General features: G+C 42.8%; 1 long non-coding RNA gene across 1 annotated transcript; it reads left to right on the top strand.

Annotated features, from left to right (window-relative positions):
* Positions 1-832: 832 nt before the first annotated feature.
* On the top strand, positions 833-1,735 carry LOC145428305 (uncharacterized). Its single transcript, XR_013908582.1, has 2 exons — positions 833-1,185; positions 1,286-1,735. It is a non-coding gene; the product is annotated as an uncharacterized LOC145428305 (long non-coding RNA).
* Positions 1,736-16,088: the final 14,353 nt, after the last annotated feature.

The following is a 16,088-nucleotide window of genomic DNA, read 5'->3' as shown; positions in this document are numbered from 1 at the left end:
TTGTGTGCAAATTGTGTGGTTTTAACAAGACTTTCGGTGTATTGAGGAGGTGAAATTACATGAGTTGACCTGGGAGTGTCAGGACTCTGGTGGCACAACTTTTTGTTTAAGATTTTTGAGGTTGTTGTGGAGATGGGTTGATTCTGTCAGTTAGGTTTGGGTTGTTTTTGTTTTTAATAGAGGGAGTTTTATTAAACATGGACGTCTAAGAAGGGGCCCATTATTTTTGTAACAGTGCACTTAAAGAAAACCTGTCAGGTGCTTTGATGAGCTAATAATCAGCTCTTTTTTTTCTCATTTTTGTTCTAAGCAGGCCTGCAACAGTGAATAACAGCGGTGACAAATTCTCGGGAGAGCAAATATAAGGTGGGCTTTCCAGATTACAACTGGCTGAGGAGAAGGCTACCAGTGGGGACCTGATCAGATTGAAAGTCCCTGTCTAAAAGGAGGTATGGGTTCCCCAAGCGAATTCGGTCAGATAATGGGACCCATTTTAAAAACAAAGATTTGGCAGAGGCAGAACAGAGGCTGGGGGTGCAACACACGTTTGGAACTGTGTATCATCCTCAGTCCCAAGGGAAAGTAGAAAGGATGAATCTAAATTTGAAGAACAAAATTTGTGCTCAGACGGGGCTAAATTGGGTCGCATCCCTGCCCATTGCATTAATGATCATAAGATGTTCTGTTAACCAATCCACAGGCTTCACGCCGTACGAGCTGTTGACAGGACGACAGTTTCCAGGTCCCTGGACGGCAGTCCCGGCTGAAGAGAGTATAAAAAGTAACAGAACGCATGCAGAATATTGGAAAGAATTAAAAGCTCTTGTGTCTAGTTTCACACAACAGGTTGCAGCAGGAGTGACCACGGTGGACAGGTCCGACGCCAAGGTGGTGTGGCTGAAGGTCATCAAGCGAAAGTGGAAAGACCCGAGGTGGACGGGGCCATTTGAAGTGAACGCTCGTACCACAACAGCGGTCCAGTTGAAGGGGAAAGGCCAGACCTGGTTCCATTGGTCTCAATGTGCAGTGGCAGACGAGAGCTTGGTGGAGACAAGCTCATCCCCAAATAGTCTACCTGGGAAGTCGAAGAAAGAAGAGAAGGATCCGGGGCGTCTCTTCACTCAAAGAGGAGGTGCCAAAGAGGCGTGAAGCGTGATAGGCTGGGGCTCCAGCCTAGAGTTAGAGGCGAGTAGGGGAACCAAAACCATGGGCTTGTGGGGAGATTGGAAAATAACTGGGGTGTTGGCGTGCGTGAGTGTTCTAATGTTTCTTTGTTTTTTGGCAGACAGGTGAATTGCCCAGACGCAGAGGTCTACCCGCTTCAGAGTCCAAATTGATTGCGTTGCCAAGGAAGGTTAAGCGTGAAGTCTCAGGTAAAAGGGATGAGTGCCTCAGCATATATGGTGGACTAGAATTAGACTATGTTAATGGGTCCACCACTTCATTCACGTTTGATTTGTGCAACGTTTTTATCTGTAAGGGAGCTGACAGTAGCTGGAGGGGATTTAATGTGTGGGTGTGTTGGGATTATGCTGTGAACACATATTGTGAAAGGGGAAGTCGTCCTTATGCCAATTGGTGTCGGAACTGGGATCAGGTAAAAGGTTACACTGGGGAAGATTGGGAGGCGTCAGAGCAGGGGCCAGAGAATGAGCTAAAACTTCAGAGAGATTATAGTCCGGCCCAGAATCCATTGACCTTGTCAATGGGGAACTGGTGGCGTCAAAATTCCTTATATTTAGTTCTGGGTGTGGAAACTGTAGGGATAGATCCAAAAAGGTTAATAAAAGTTAATTTTCTTAGTAAAGCTAAACCAATGAGGCCTGTAGTAAGGGACAATGGGACATCACTGATAAAAATTAACCAAAACTCAGATAGGAAGGTAGTTGCAGTTGACTACACTCGCCTGAAAAGATTTAATTGAACGTGCCACCGGATTCAGTGACAGCAATCTCTGGCTGGATTGGGTGGCTCAAAATGCTAGGGAACAGCATGTAGATGATTGTGTTGCCTGTGCTACAGCTAGACCTCGTTTGTTTACTGAGCCTGCGCCTCTGTATCCAGAGGATGAGTGGGGTTATAATTGCATGTTGAGATTAACTAGAGAAGCTGTGGCCACGGGTGACTGCATCACACTGTCAAGTTTATATCCACCAATTGACAAGCGTACGCAGACAGGTTCATTCATACCTAAACAAAATAATTACACCTGTTTTGAATTTTCTACGGACGCCGTGAAATACACTCTGGGAGAAATTGACCCTAGTTGGTGTGAGAGGACGCTCACGGGAAGGACCACAAATAATGTAAGTGACCCAAACACCATAATAGGTACATGGGCTAGAGGTGGGTTGTATTATTACTGTGGACATCACACCCTTTTGGTGCATGTTCCTTTGGGGAGTGTGGGGACATGTGCTATGGTGCGGTTAGGAGCACCATTGATGCTAATAGGGAGTAGGGTAAAAGCCATTCCACAACATGACACGCGTACATTGACAGTCAGATGTAGGAGACGCATGTTGAGGGAAAGAAGCACAACGGGTACACAGATTTATGACCCGAGAACTGACTCGCCTACCTGGATTGACTCGATTGGAGTTCCCAGGGGAGTTCCTGATGAATATAAATTAGTTAACCAAATAGCAGCAGGATTTGAAAGTGTGTTCCTATGGATAACTCCAAATAAAAATGTTGATCGCATTAATTATGTTCATTATAATTTGCTGAGGCTCTCAAACCTTACCAGGGACGCCATGGTGGGCTTTGCAGAACAACTGGGGGGGGAACATGCATGTTGTTTTTCATCTGCGGTGACGCATATTACTGGTCATCATATGTATGTTACACCCCAAGTATTGTTCGGGGAAGATCGCCGCTGTTTGAGTGATCGTGCTCTACTTCTCCCCCCCCCCCCCCCCCCCAATATATATTTCAATAAAATCCTTGTTTTGACGCACCTTATTGGGACTTTGTAGTCGTTTGTCTTTTCTTCAAAATACGAATCGGGACAATAATAGCGAGTCAATCCGGTCCAAAAGCATAAAGAACTATTTTACTATGACAAATAAAACAAATGAATGAGCTCATTTTGCTGAGAGTGGAGAATCTGATTACTTGCGCGGGAGGCTCCACTATTAGCAATACCTGGTGTGAATACATGGTGTGGATGTGTGTGTGACTGGATGAAGGTGGGGATGAATAAATGTGGACAAACCACTTGCCATGCCAGCAAGAGAAAGGGTTTGCTTTGCTTTTGCCATAAGCAAGGGGAGTGGAAGGCTTAATTCTGGCGATGTTGATTTTGGGTTGCTGATGTTTGCTTTGAGAAAATTTCTGTTTTATTGACTGGGGTTAGATTATGGTATTATAGTATATTGTTGGGAGAATGCTAAAGGGGAAACATTTTTTTGATATAACTCATGTTACCATTAACTGAAGAAACACATGACTGATAACTGTTCTAAGTTTATTTTTATAACACAGATTGGATCATAAAGGGGAAAACTGAGTATGGAATGTGAAGTTCAGGTTTTGTTTTTAGGAAGTTCCAAGGATGCAGGCTGTGGATAGAGCCGGGAGTTCGAAAAGATGTGACATGATGATTAAATGGATTTCATTCCTTAAAGACAGGTTTGCAGGGTCGGAGCAAATATACCTGAGAGGAGGATTGCTGAGGTGTTTTGAGGGATGATATGACTAACTGTATTTTTCTTTTAATTTCCTAAGCTTGGGTGGAGCATTTTTAGTTTGACACATGAGATGTGTCAAAAAAGGGGGAATTTAAGGTTTAATTTGAAATGGGTTTTAGGATTATTTTATAACTTTTGGGGTTTTTGATCATTTAGATATGGTAAAACTGAAGCAGAAATTGTTACTCTAACGGTCCTAGGGACAGAAAATGGTCCCGCCCGATCAGCGGGCGAAGCCGCTGCTGCACGCCGGAAATGAGGCTTCATTTCCCGCAGGTCTGTCAAAGCAGCCCGCTGTTGCTCTTGCTGTTTTCCAGCCCCGGGTCAAATGTGGAGCAAGGGCGCCACCCGGTGGACAAATAAAATTACAATTCTAAGGCCTCTTGTCCAAAACAAAAACGAAACCTAAGCCGTCACCCAGATGTTAACGGTAATAATTCTGCAGTGAAAAATAGCGTTTATAATGGCTTTCAATGGGGCACAAATCGACCCTAAGCCCAATAGTGTAAGTTTATTTGTAGCTTAGCCACTGAAGCTAATTGAAGGAAGTCGGACTTGAATTTTGAAATAAAATCATATCAAACTTTTTTTTTTTTTTTTTGGAGAATTTGGCTATAGTCCATTCAACACTGTGCAAATGGCATGTAATCAAAATTTGAAAATAGCCACAAATCGACCCAAGACCCTCCAGGGGTAAGGAGCAAAATGAAATAAAAAGGCTATACCAAAAACGGGTTATAACATAGGAAATGTGAGTGTTAAAATGAAGTTGGTGTTAACACACAGGAGTTGTTTTTAGGCAGCATTTAGCTATGATAAAATGTATGCATGAGTAATTGCTTATATGCTTAAACTTAATTGATTAAAATGGTGGTTCTCTCTTGGATCTTTTAGTAGAATAGGCGCTTATAATGATTTTCTTGTGAAAGGTGACTTTAGATCAGAGTTAAGGCACTTGCAGCAGCGACAGTTTTGTGTACAGGATGTTGATGATCAGATAAGGCGAGCAATAGGAAACATGCAGGGACGTGAAAGCAGCGCTTAAAATGATGAGTAACGTTGAAGAGTGTATATATATATGTGTGTGTGTGTGTGTGTACAAATACAAGTCAATAAGTCAAGAACATAATTAGGATCATGCTTTTGATTAAAGAGTCCCAAACATAAGTTAGGGAGGCGCAGGAAAAGCTGTTTTGTTTCCTTTGCAGAAGATCTCGGCGACCACAGGGGGGTGAGGATCCTGGAGGCCCGAGGCCTGATGGACCACAAGAGAGGGACGCAGAAAAAACCTAATCTTACGCATGGAGTGTTCTCAAGTGGGAGCTGGCATTTTATTATTGGACCACCTAGATGACATGAGGTTGTCTGATTTGCTGAGCCAGAGGATGGATGTCAGAGAAATGAAACAAGTAAAGTGTAGTGACCCTCTTTTTAGGGAAAGTGGGTCAAAAGAGGGAGTGTGGAGATCAGGGAAATTATTTTGCTGCTATTGTTAATAATCATCATCATTACCATTGCATTAATAATATAATCTACAGCACTGATATTGCATTCAGATGTTTAAACATATTAGCACCCAATTAGCCTTTGTTACAGGTGCAGTTATAACCAATTTAAACTGAGTTGAATCTATAATAAATGCTTTTGATTGAATGCTTGTTATAATCTTAAGTGTGTATGTGCTGATTCTGTTGATTCTGAGTACACTCTGTGCAAAGTCAGAGTGACAGGAAACTCCGACTACTCCCCCCACGCGTGTGTTCATTAAAATCAATTGTTTGACCAAGCTCTTCTGGACCATGGTTGTTTTTACTCTCCTTCCTCAATATTTGAACTCTTAACAGTTGTCAAGTATAAAAATTTAAATACAAATTTTTTTTGTATTTAAATATGATTTTTTTTAAAGTAATGCTGCGAGATGGACAGTTAAAGGTTTCATTGAATAAAAAAAAAGATTTAAAGATGACTGGTGGCGGAAGCAGAGCACAGACTGTGAGAATCTATCGCCATCGTGTGGTGCAGAGATATATTTCCATTGAATTTAGACTACGAAAGCTTGGCTCACAGAGCAGCTGCAACACGAACAAAAAACATTAAATAGCAACATATTATATTATATTATAGTGCAAACAGTGCAGGCTTCAGCTCTGGGGAAGAAGCTGTTCCTCAGTTTGGGTGGATTCTGTCACTCACAGCGTTGTTAGCCCTCTTGTGCGCGCAGACTGCAACCCCCCCCCTCCCCTGCCCCCCCACTGTGCGTTGCCCTGATATCTGCAGTGTGAGGTTGGATCGCTCATTTTCATCCCCACACTGATGCCACTTATTTCGGTCTTTGTTTGACATAAAAGGGCATATTTGTCACTTTATTGCAACTATATTTGCACTCTTGAGCTCCTTCATTCACTGACTGATTATAAAGTTATTACTTGCGTTATGTATTCATCCTTTTGAACATAATTAATGAAGCCACATGTAATCACTAAAATTTGTATTTTGGGTACAATAAGAGAGTTTCAGATGGAATGCTGTTTTGTTTAAATTTCACCAACTTGCTGATGCCCACGGTTGTGAGTGCAGCTTCTTACTGTACATGGGTGGATGGTTGTAAATCACATCACAGATGCCAAAAACCTCTCAAACCAAGCCCTCTTGCCGGTGATGCTGTGCGCAACCTCGTGACAACCACATGACTGATACTAACTCCTGAGCTGACTGTATGCTAACATGCGCCACAAATAAGGGTCATATTTGGATTTAAAACAATCACCGAGAAGCTTCCACTGAATGCTACTTTCCCCTGCATGACACTGAAATCATTAACACATACTAACCCTCACTTATGCTCTTCAGTTTTCTCAGAAATGGATTAAGCCTACACCTAAACCAACGGATATGTTCACTGACTTTTTCTCTTAGTCTGGAAATACTTAGTCAGCCCATTACGCAATTGAATTGATTATCATGACCCTCACTAATAGCCACTTACTAAACTAAGAGTAATGTGCAAAACCCATTAGCCAAAGTAGTATAAATATTTTAACTTTTAGCAAATCCAGCAGGTTAATTAAGTGATTTCACATCATATGTTCAAACAGCTTGTCAGTTTTTAATATATCCCATGTACGCATACTTAAGCTTTAAAAATAAAGAAAAGTGCAATGACCTGATAGATGTTTGCTGAAAATTGTGGTTTACATCAGCACCTACATTAAAATACAAAGACCCTGTTTTGTGTGAGCTGCTCGATACCATGAAGCAAGACCTCTGAACATCTCAGTTTTTACACACACACACACACACACACACACAAGTGCAAGCAAATGGTGTTTTATATGCTGTTGTCTAAAATATTATAAAATAAACCGTCTCTTTTTATATGTGGGGGGGGGGGGCACTCAAAAAACGGAGGGGACAGGTTGGCACCAGAACACCACAGGTCTGCCCCGAGATGAGTGTGAAAATGTGATTATCAACAAGCCCACCTGGACTTCAGTTAGGTCGCACGCTTGTCCAGAGTTCACTTTGTCTTCAAGCGTTTTAATTTAAAACATAAAGTGAGGCCTACCCCAAGCTAAAAGAAGGCAGATTATGTTCTCAGATAAAGCAAGCAATGAGGGCGAAGCAGAGAAAGTACCTGCACAATACATTCACATAAATCAAAATGGAATTTCTTTGAGGACACAAACATCTGGGGAGTAAACAGCTGTTTCAATACCTAATCACAGATTGTGCTCTCTGTTTTACACGTTTTTAGTAAGGCATAATTAACTAAAAGGCTAGAGAGATGAAAGGATGCCAAGCTGATACCAGGCCTCAGTCACATGGATTGTTTCTTAAATTCTGAAATTAAGTGGACATGCAAAAAGATCTGGCACTTCATATATTAAACTGAGAAGCTGTGCTGACCCAAGAAAGCGCCCAGAAATTTGGGCAAATGTCTGCTCTGAAGTTTTTAGCCAAACCAAACTGCAGGTCAGTTTAAAGCGCAAAATTGTGCAAGTAGTCCAAACTAAACCGTTCTTGAGATGCAGAAATGTTGTCACACACAAAAATCAGACGATTGTGCCTCCAAACAAATTGCACTTACAAATGCTTGTAACATAAATGATGAAAATAGTAACTGCAAAGTTGAGACTGAACAGTGTTTCAGTTAAAGTGATAAGCTAGCCATTCAGCTGACTCATTGGTGATTGCAATGATTGCAGGTTTCATTATAGAAGAATATCAAGGAGAAGACAGATGGCAGGGAGTCAGAAACGGGGGATGGAAATGCAAGATATTGAGGACAACTTATGAGCCCAGGCGTCAGGTGTGAACAACAACAATAACTGGGCTGTATTTAGGTGTACAGATCACATGACCATCAAAAGAGCAGTGTAGGAATGAGAGAAGATCAACAGGGGAGCACACAAAGAGGTTTATGGACACAAACTGGGAGAGGTGGCATGCTCAGTTGATCAGTAGAATACCACACTAGACTTTCTTCCAGGACGGTTGAGGACCCTGTTGTGGGGGCGAAGCTTGGGTCCAATGTTCCCTCTAATTTTTCATGTGTCTGAGCGAACACACAAACTCTCTGAGCGGTCCCTTGGACCACTGTGAGCAACAGCAGGCGTGTGCACTGTGGTCACGTCAGCATTGAATCCATCCAAGTTACATGGTTTATTAAAATAATCAAATTACAACATTTAAATTTATGTTAGACTTTTTTTTAATTAACTCCTTTAGCCCACTTACAACAAAAATTTAAAAAAAAACTTGTTCATGACCTGTGTAGTATGTTAACACTATTGGAAGTAAAAATAACTTGAACTCCAATTTTGAAAACGCAACTTTCTTTTTTTTAAAAAAAAAAAAAAAGCTCTGACTTGTATTATGAGTATGAGTCTGTGGTCTGGGAGAGAGTCCTGTAACTCTCTGTCTGCAAAATACAGTATATAATGACCAATGTTGGGCAATTAATTATATAATTACGTCTTCAAAAAAGTAACTGATCTATGCAAACAAAGTTTTTTGCAGCTGTTTACTTAAAATGCAGCCAAGGCGTTTTTTTAAATAAACATTTCAAACTATTTACAGAACAATCAGCTGTTCTGCATCAAATTTGATGCCACACAAATTATTTGTGCCACTCCAAAAATAATTTCAAATCAAAATCAAATCAAATCACTTTTATTGTCACATCACATGTGCAGGTACATTGGTACAGCACATGTGAGTGAAATTCTTGTGTGCGAGCTTCACAAGCAACAGAGTTGTGCAAAATACAATAATGTAAACAAGCAAAATACAAGAATGGCTACATCTGAAACTAATAAATATATGTACAATATATAATAGTATATGCATTTCTGGATGTGTATACTAAATATTTTTCTACGTGTGTGTGTGTGTGTGTGTGTGTGTGTGTGTGTGTGTGTGTGTACACATATTTTACAAATTAAATAGAGTCAACAATAAATAAAATATATAAAAATATACAGAGTTGAGACATGTGCAAAACAGTGGCGTTACTGTACAGTATGGAGTGCATAATGTTAAAGTTCCAGTAGTGAAGCTGAGGTGTCTATGAAGTGTTCAGCAGTCTGATGGCCTGATGGAAGAAGCTGTCTCTCAGTCTGCTGGTACGGGACCGGATGCTGCAGAACCTCCTTCCTGATGGAAGCAGTCTGAACAGTTTATGGCTGGGGTGACTGGAGTCCTTGATGATCCTCCCCGCTTTCCTCAGGCACCGCTTCCTGTAGATGTCTTGGAGGGAGGGAAGCTCACCTCCAATTATCCGTTCAGAGCACCGCACTACTCGCTGGAGAGCTTTGCAGTTGTAGGCGGTGCTGTTGCCATACCAGGTGGTGATGCATCCAGTGAGGATGCTCTCAATGGCACAGTGATAGAAGGTCCTGAGGATGCGGGGGCTCATGCCGAATCTTTTCAGTCTCCTGAGAAAGAAGAGGCGCTGCTGCGCCTTCTTCACTGTTTTGTTTGTGTGTACTGACCACGTAAGATCCTCAGCCAGATGTACACCAAGGAACCGGAAGCTGCTCACTCTCTCCACAGCAGCGCCGTTGATGGTGATGGGGGTGTGTACTTCTCTGCACCTCCGGAAGTCCACTATCAGCTCCTTTGTCTTTGCGACGTTGAGTGTGAGATGGTTGTCTTGACACCAGTGGGTCAGGGCGCTGACCTCCTCCCTGTAAGCCGTCTCATCACCATTGGTGATAAGACCCACCACTGTAGTGTCGTCCGCAAACTTCACAATGATGTTGGAGTTGTTAGTGGCTGTGCAGTCGTAGGTGTAGAGTGAGTACAGGAGAGGGCTCAGTACACACCCCTGTGGGGCACCAGTGTTCAGTGTGATGGGGGATGAGGTGATGCTGCCCAGTCTGACCACTTGGCGTCTGTCAGACAGGAAGCTAAGGATCCAGCTGCAGAGGGAGCTGCTCAGTCCTAGATCCTGCAGTTTCCTGTCCAGCTTCGAGGGAACGATGGTATTGAATGCTGAGCTGTAATCTACAAACAGCATTCTCACATACGTGTCTCTCTTCTCCAGGTGTGACAGGGCAGTGTGTAGTGTCAAGGCTATGGCATCATCAGTGGACCTGTTGTGGCGGTATGCGAACTGTAGAGGGTCCAGTGACCGAAGCATTTGCTTACGATGGGGGTCAGGGCTACAGGTCGCCAGTCGTTCAATGAGGAGATGGTGGAGGATTTGGGTACAGGGACGACGGTGGCCATTTTGAAGCAGGCTGGGACTACAGACAGAGAGAGGGAAAGGTTGAAGATGTGCGTGAACACTGCAGCCAGCTGAGCCGCGCATGACTTGAGGACGCGGCCGGGAATCCCGTCCGGACCAGTAGCTTTGCGTGCGTTCACCTTCCTGAAGCACTTCCGCACATCCTCCTCAGACACAGTGTGCGCACTGACGTCATCCGCGGTGCGCACACTGTCCGGTCTCATGGTGTTCGCTGTGTCGAATCTAGCGTAGAATACGTTTAGATCCTCACACAGAGAGGCCGTGGTCTGCGGTGTGCTGTTTTCCCTCTAAAGTCTGTGATCGTGTTTAGTCCCTGCCACATACTCCGAGGGTTGTCGAACTGTTGCTCCACCCTGTCCCTGTACTCACGTTTGGCTGCTTAGATAGTCTTCCGGAGTTGGTAATGTGCGTGTTTGTAGTCCGATGTGTTCGCGGAGGCAAAGGCGGTGCTCCGTGCCGCCAGTGCCGCGCGAACATCTCCGTTAATCCAGGGTTTTTGATTTGGGAAGGATTTAACTGTTCTGGATGGGACGACATCTTCCACGCATTTCCTGATAAATCCGCAGACTGAGTCTGTGTACTCGTCAATGTCCCTAGCAGCCACGTGAAACATTTCCCAGTCCGCGTGATCAAAACAGCACCGCCCTCCGGGTTGGAGCTTCCTGTTTCAGCTTCTGCCTGTAGGCGGGCAGGAGCAGGATGGAGCGGTGATCTGATTGGCCGAATGGGGTGCGGGGGAGGGCTTTGTACGCATCCCGGAAAGAGATGTAGCAGTGGTCGAGTAGCCGGTCTCCACGAGTGTTAAAATGGATGTGTTGGTGGAGTTTGGGTGAGACTTTCTTCAGGTTTCCCTTATTAAAGTCTCCGGCTGTGATAAACGCTGCCTCTGGGTGTGCGGTTTCCTCACTGCTGATCGCGCTGTACAGTTCCCTGAGTGCTCGGTCAGTGTCGGCTTGTGGGGGAATGTAAACAGCCGTAATAATCACTGCTGTAAATTCCCTCGGTAGCCAGAATGGCCGGCACTTAATCATCAGGTACTCCAGGTCCGGTGAGGTCCAGGTCCACTTATGCTTACTCCAAGCACCGCTGCGAGTTTGGCCGTCAGTGTCAGTTTTCGGATTCGCCTGCTGAGCTGCTGGTGGAGATCCACCCGGACCCAGTGGCGTGTCTAGAAAATTTTTGTTGGGGGGCCAGGTAGGGGCACAGATTTGGAGAAGGGTGGCAGATGTAATTGGCAGATAATGTTTTAAAAAAAAAAATCTACCAACCGTTAACCATAATTCAATAATCCTATAAACCTAATAACCGAATGCGCTTTTAATTCTTATTAGAATGAGATTTTAACCACTATGGTGCAAAGTTTTTAGATACTGCGTTGATAAAGTACAAGAGATACAATCAGTGCTTTGTCAGTGTTTACTCAGCATTCAAGGACAGCAATATTTGCATAATATTTTTACTGACATATAGTGCACATATGTTTTGGGCAAAAACATTTTTGAATATTAAAATACGAACATTTGTAACAAAGAATTGACAAATTAGCCAATGCCAATGCAAAACCAATGCCTATTAAAAAAAAGAAGATAATCTTCTCACAAACTGGTGTTTGATTTTGAAACAGGAAAAAAGTGGGGAAACAACTGAAAAGACTAACATTTGAATAAAACCTGAAAGCAAGTAAATACTTTCTATGCTGCCTTATGGTAAACTTTGGTAATATTGATCAAGAACAACACTGGCTGATGATGAAATACAGTCAGCTGGCATGGTGACACTGCCAGTATTAACCTGCAGGGCTGGACTGGGACAGAAAATCAGGCATTTTGACTAGAGACCGGCCCACCAGGTATTAAAGCCATAAAGACTTTGACTGAAAACAAATGCTGTTGTGACAGTGATGTACACTGTCTTGTTGGTATATGTATGATTTCTATACATTTTACGTCAGATAAAAACTTTGGTTGTAAGATTTAGATAATTATTTAATAAAAGCTAGATATTTTAAATGAGAATAAGAAAGAAAAGTATTTCTTTGTGCCCCACCTTTCCCTGTTAATGCCCTACCTGGCCCCCTGGCAAAACTTTCCTAGATCCACCCCTGCACAGTTGCCAGCTGTCAGCTACATAAAAAAGGATCCTGGTGTTATTTGTGTCTCAGAAACAGTTCATAACTTCCCTTCAACTCATTCATGTGAACTAAAAGGTAAACCTGTTTCTCCATCACCTGTTCAGCTCTGATGATTCAGTAAGGACATCTCCTGGTTTCATCTTCATGTTTCCCTCTCACCACATATCCAAACCGATATCATGACCAGCAGCTTTTTTGCAGCTGTGACTCCAGCAAACATCAGCTGATACTAGAAAGTAATATCAAATAAATTCTAACAACAGCTGATCAAGCTTAAATGTGCTGCTGTTGTTTAGCGCGACATCTGCTGGTTTCCTCTTTCTGGCGCAAAGTGGGCGATAAATAAACAAGGGAGAAAAGCCAATCAGCTGATCATTGATCAGTTTCATGATTGAAGTAGCAACAGGAGAGGCAGGGGAGAGGATGAGAGGAGAAGAGGCAGCTGTGCAGCGTAACGACAGAATAACTCCAGCTTTGTGTCTTTTTTTCATTATAGCGAAAGTCCGGGACAAACTGTGTTCCTTCTCAGCTCAATACGAAACGTGTAATATTTTCTCTGAATGAGGGACCATTCCATTTTTTTAAAGAGCCGTTGGCAACTCTACTAACTAACCTTATGAATAAAATAAAGTTCACTATCAGTAACGTCATAGCACCCACCCAGCTGTATATAAACTCTGTCAAGCTGGCTAGAACCAGTACTAGTTATTGCAACTGAGGGTAAAAAGTCAGCACAACGAAAATAAACTCCACCTAAACTTGGTTTATATCTGACCCAGATAGACTGCAGGTCATAACTTCTTACCTGAAGTTCAGTTCACCTGACACTCGGACTGGCGGTGTTCCAGATCTACTGGCGTTTAGATCAACTGGCGTTGGTCGAACAGATGTGTGGCAGTCTTGCGTTTCAGGAGCTGCTACCGACAAACCAGCAAAAAAACGCCAAATGTGTCATCTGTGACACTTGTGAGGTTATCTCAAACACACTCCGTCAGTCTTGATGCTGTTGAACAACAAAATGTTTAAAATGTGGCGAGTTTATCTGGTGATATCCTCATTCGCGACGCGATCGCGAAAACAGCAAACAATTAACACCACGCCGATGTTGTTCACAGGACAGCAAGAGTAAACGATCGGGAGACTCTTGTCGTCGTTATCGTTCCGCTCGCACGGTTTATTTCTCCGATTTCAGCGTTTTTGCTTCACAACTACAGCGAGCAGTTTACTTTGTGCACTAACATGGAGTCGAGTCAACCAGCGCCACCTCTGGCCAAGTGCCACAGCCTACAGCCAGATCAACCTGTGACACACATCTGCACCACGTTTGAATTCGTGTCATGCACATTTGTACCTTTCAACTGTGTCTGTTTGTGCGTCATGCAAATAAACCTTTGAAAAGAATGAAATGACACTAATATTTCACTAGTGTTGTAACATCACATGTCGTTAGCGTAGTCTGTCTGTGTCTTTTCTCTGCGAACAAACATTTTAGAGTTGGTTGTTATATACAGTGTGGTTAATCTAATAAACATTTGTAAGGAGATGGCAGTTACTGTGAATGTACAGCAGGTGATTAGTAATAAACAGTCAGACAATGACTCTGACAATCTCATTCAATCTTGCAGATTGCACCTTCTGTGGAAAGTGGTACCACACAGTGTGTGTGGACTTTCCCTGTGCCGAAGGCGACTACAAATGTTGTGGGTATTAAATAAACAGTAAAAATTGATCCCTGTTGTCTTTGCTTACTGATTGTTTTTAGTGTTGACAATCCACATTGCTGCCATTGCATCTTTCAACATGTTTGTGGGTAGATTTGGATGTACCCGGGGTAAGTGCAGCCACTCAGCCTCTACTCACTGTGATCATAGCAGCAGGTGCAGATGTGTCACAAGTTAATCTAGTAGTAGGCTGTGGCACTTGGCCACAGGTGGCAGCAGTGGACTGACCCCCATTTGAAACTGCTCCAGCTGCTGTGTGATAGTGGATCTGCTACAAATTGAAGATCATAAGCAAGTTTTGGAAATGAACCCTTGTATTATGTTGAAGAACAAAAAAATGACATTTTGTTGCGGGTCATTTTGACCCGTACTGTGTAAATCCACTCAGAATTATCCAAAAACTGCAATAAAACAATAGCACCTTTATTTTCGATTAGATAAACATGTAGAACACAGACATACAACAGTTAGACTTTCCATAACTATTTTAGGAACAATTTGGTTTTTCGTTCTTACAAACACATTTCTTTTGAACTTGCCCAACGTTCTCAGTTTTTCAATGCTCAACATTTTCGATTTTGTCCACATGATGGACAGAATGTAACGGTGTGCTTTCTGCAGATGTACTTCTTGCATTTCTCACAAAAAGTGCTTGTTTTCAAACAGGAACCTTCCTAACTAAGATTTAAAACAAAAGATTTCTACGTCTCCTACAGTCTCACAAACAGATGACAAAGCAAGCGACACACCTGAGTCACTGACTTTCTTATATCAGAATCAGAATCAGAATGGGTTTTATTGCCAAATGTTGAGCGGGTTTACAACATTAAATTCAAAAATTCAAATTCAAATTCAAATTTTATTTGTCACGTACACAGTCATACACAGTACGATATGTAGTGAAATGCTTGGACAACTGCTCGTGACCTAAAGAGAACAAAAAAGGAAAAGGCTATGAATAAGATAGGAAATAAATATGAAAAATTAAAAAGGGTAAATTTAACTAGGAAGGAATAAAATATAAATTAAGGTTAAAAATGAAATAACTGTACAACAAAATACACAATATAGAACTATATAAGAATGTATGAAGAAATCTAAATATAAATAAATATATACACAATAACAGCAGCTGTACAAGTATTAACCGGAAATGAAGAATATAGTGACCAGTGTTGTGCAAAAACAATGTCCAGAAAGTCCAGTGTGTGTGTAAGAACCATATGTGTGGGTCAGTACTGTGTGGTGGTGTGATTGAGAGACCGTATCGCCTGCGGGAAGAAGCTCCTCCTCAGTCTCTCTGTGTTGGTCTTCAGGGAGCGGAATCGCTTTCCTGACCTCAACAGAGAGAACAGTCTGTTGTTGGGATGGCTGAGGTCCTTCACGATCTTCCTGGCCTTGGTCCAGCACCGCCTGCTGTAGATTGAGTGCAGGTCAGGGAGCTCGGAGCGGATGGTGCGCTCAGCTGACCGCACAACCCTCTGTAGAGCTCGTCTGTCCTGCATGGTGCTGTTCCCGAACCAGGTTAAGATGTTTCCCGCCAGGATGCTCTCTATGGTGCACGAGTAAAAGTTCCTGAGCACCTTGGAGGGCAGTTGGAAGTCTCTCAAGCGTCTGAGGTGGTAGAGACGCTGTCGGGCCTTTTTCACCACGGTGTTGATGTGACAGGACCATGACAGGTCCTGCGTGATGTGAACTCCGAGGTATTTGAAGCTGTCCACTCTCTCCACTGGCACCAGTTTTCCAGATTCCTAATCTCCTTCAGGTAGGCCGTCTCGTTGTTATCAGAGATC

This window comes from Astatotilapia calliptera, chromosome 4, assembly GCF_964374335.1.
Source record: "Astatotilapia calliptera chromosome 4, fAstCal68.1, whole genome shotgun sequence".
NCBI classification, from domain to species: Eukaryota; Metazoa; Chordata; class Actinopteri; order Cichliformes; family Cichlidae; genus Astatotilapia; species Astatotilapia calliptera.
Note: the sequence above shows the minus strand (reverse complement) of the source record. Positions and strands in the feature narration are given on the sequence as shown.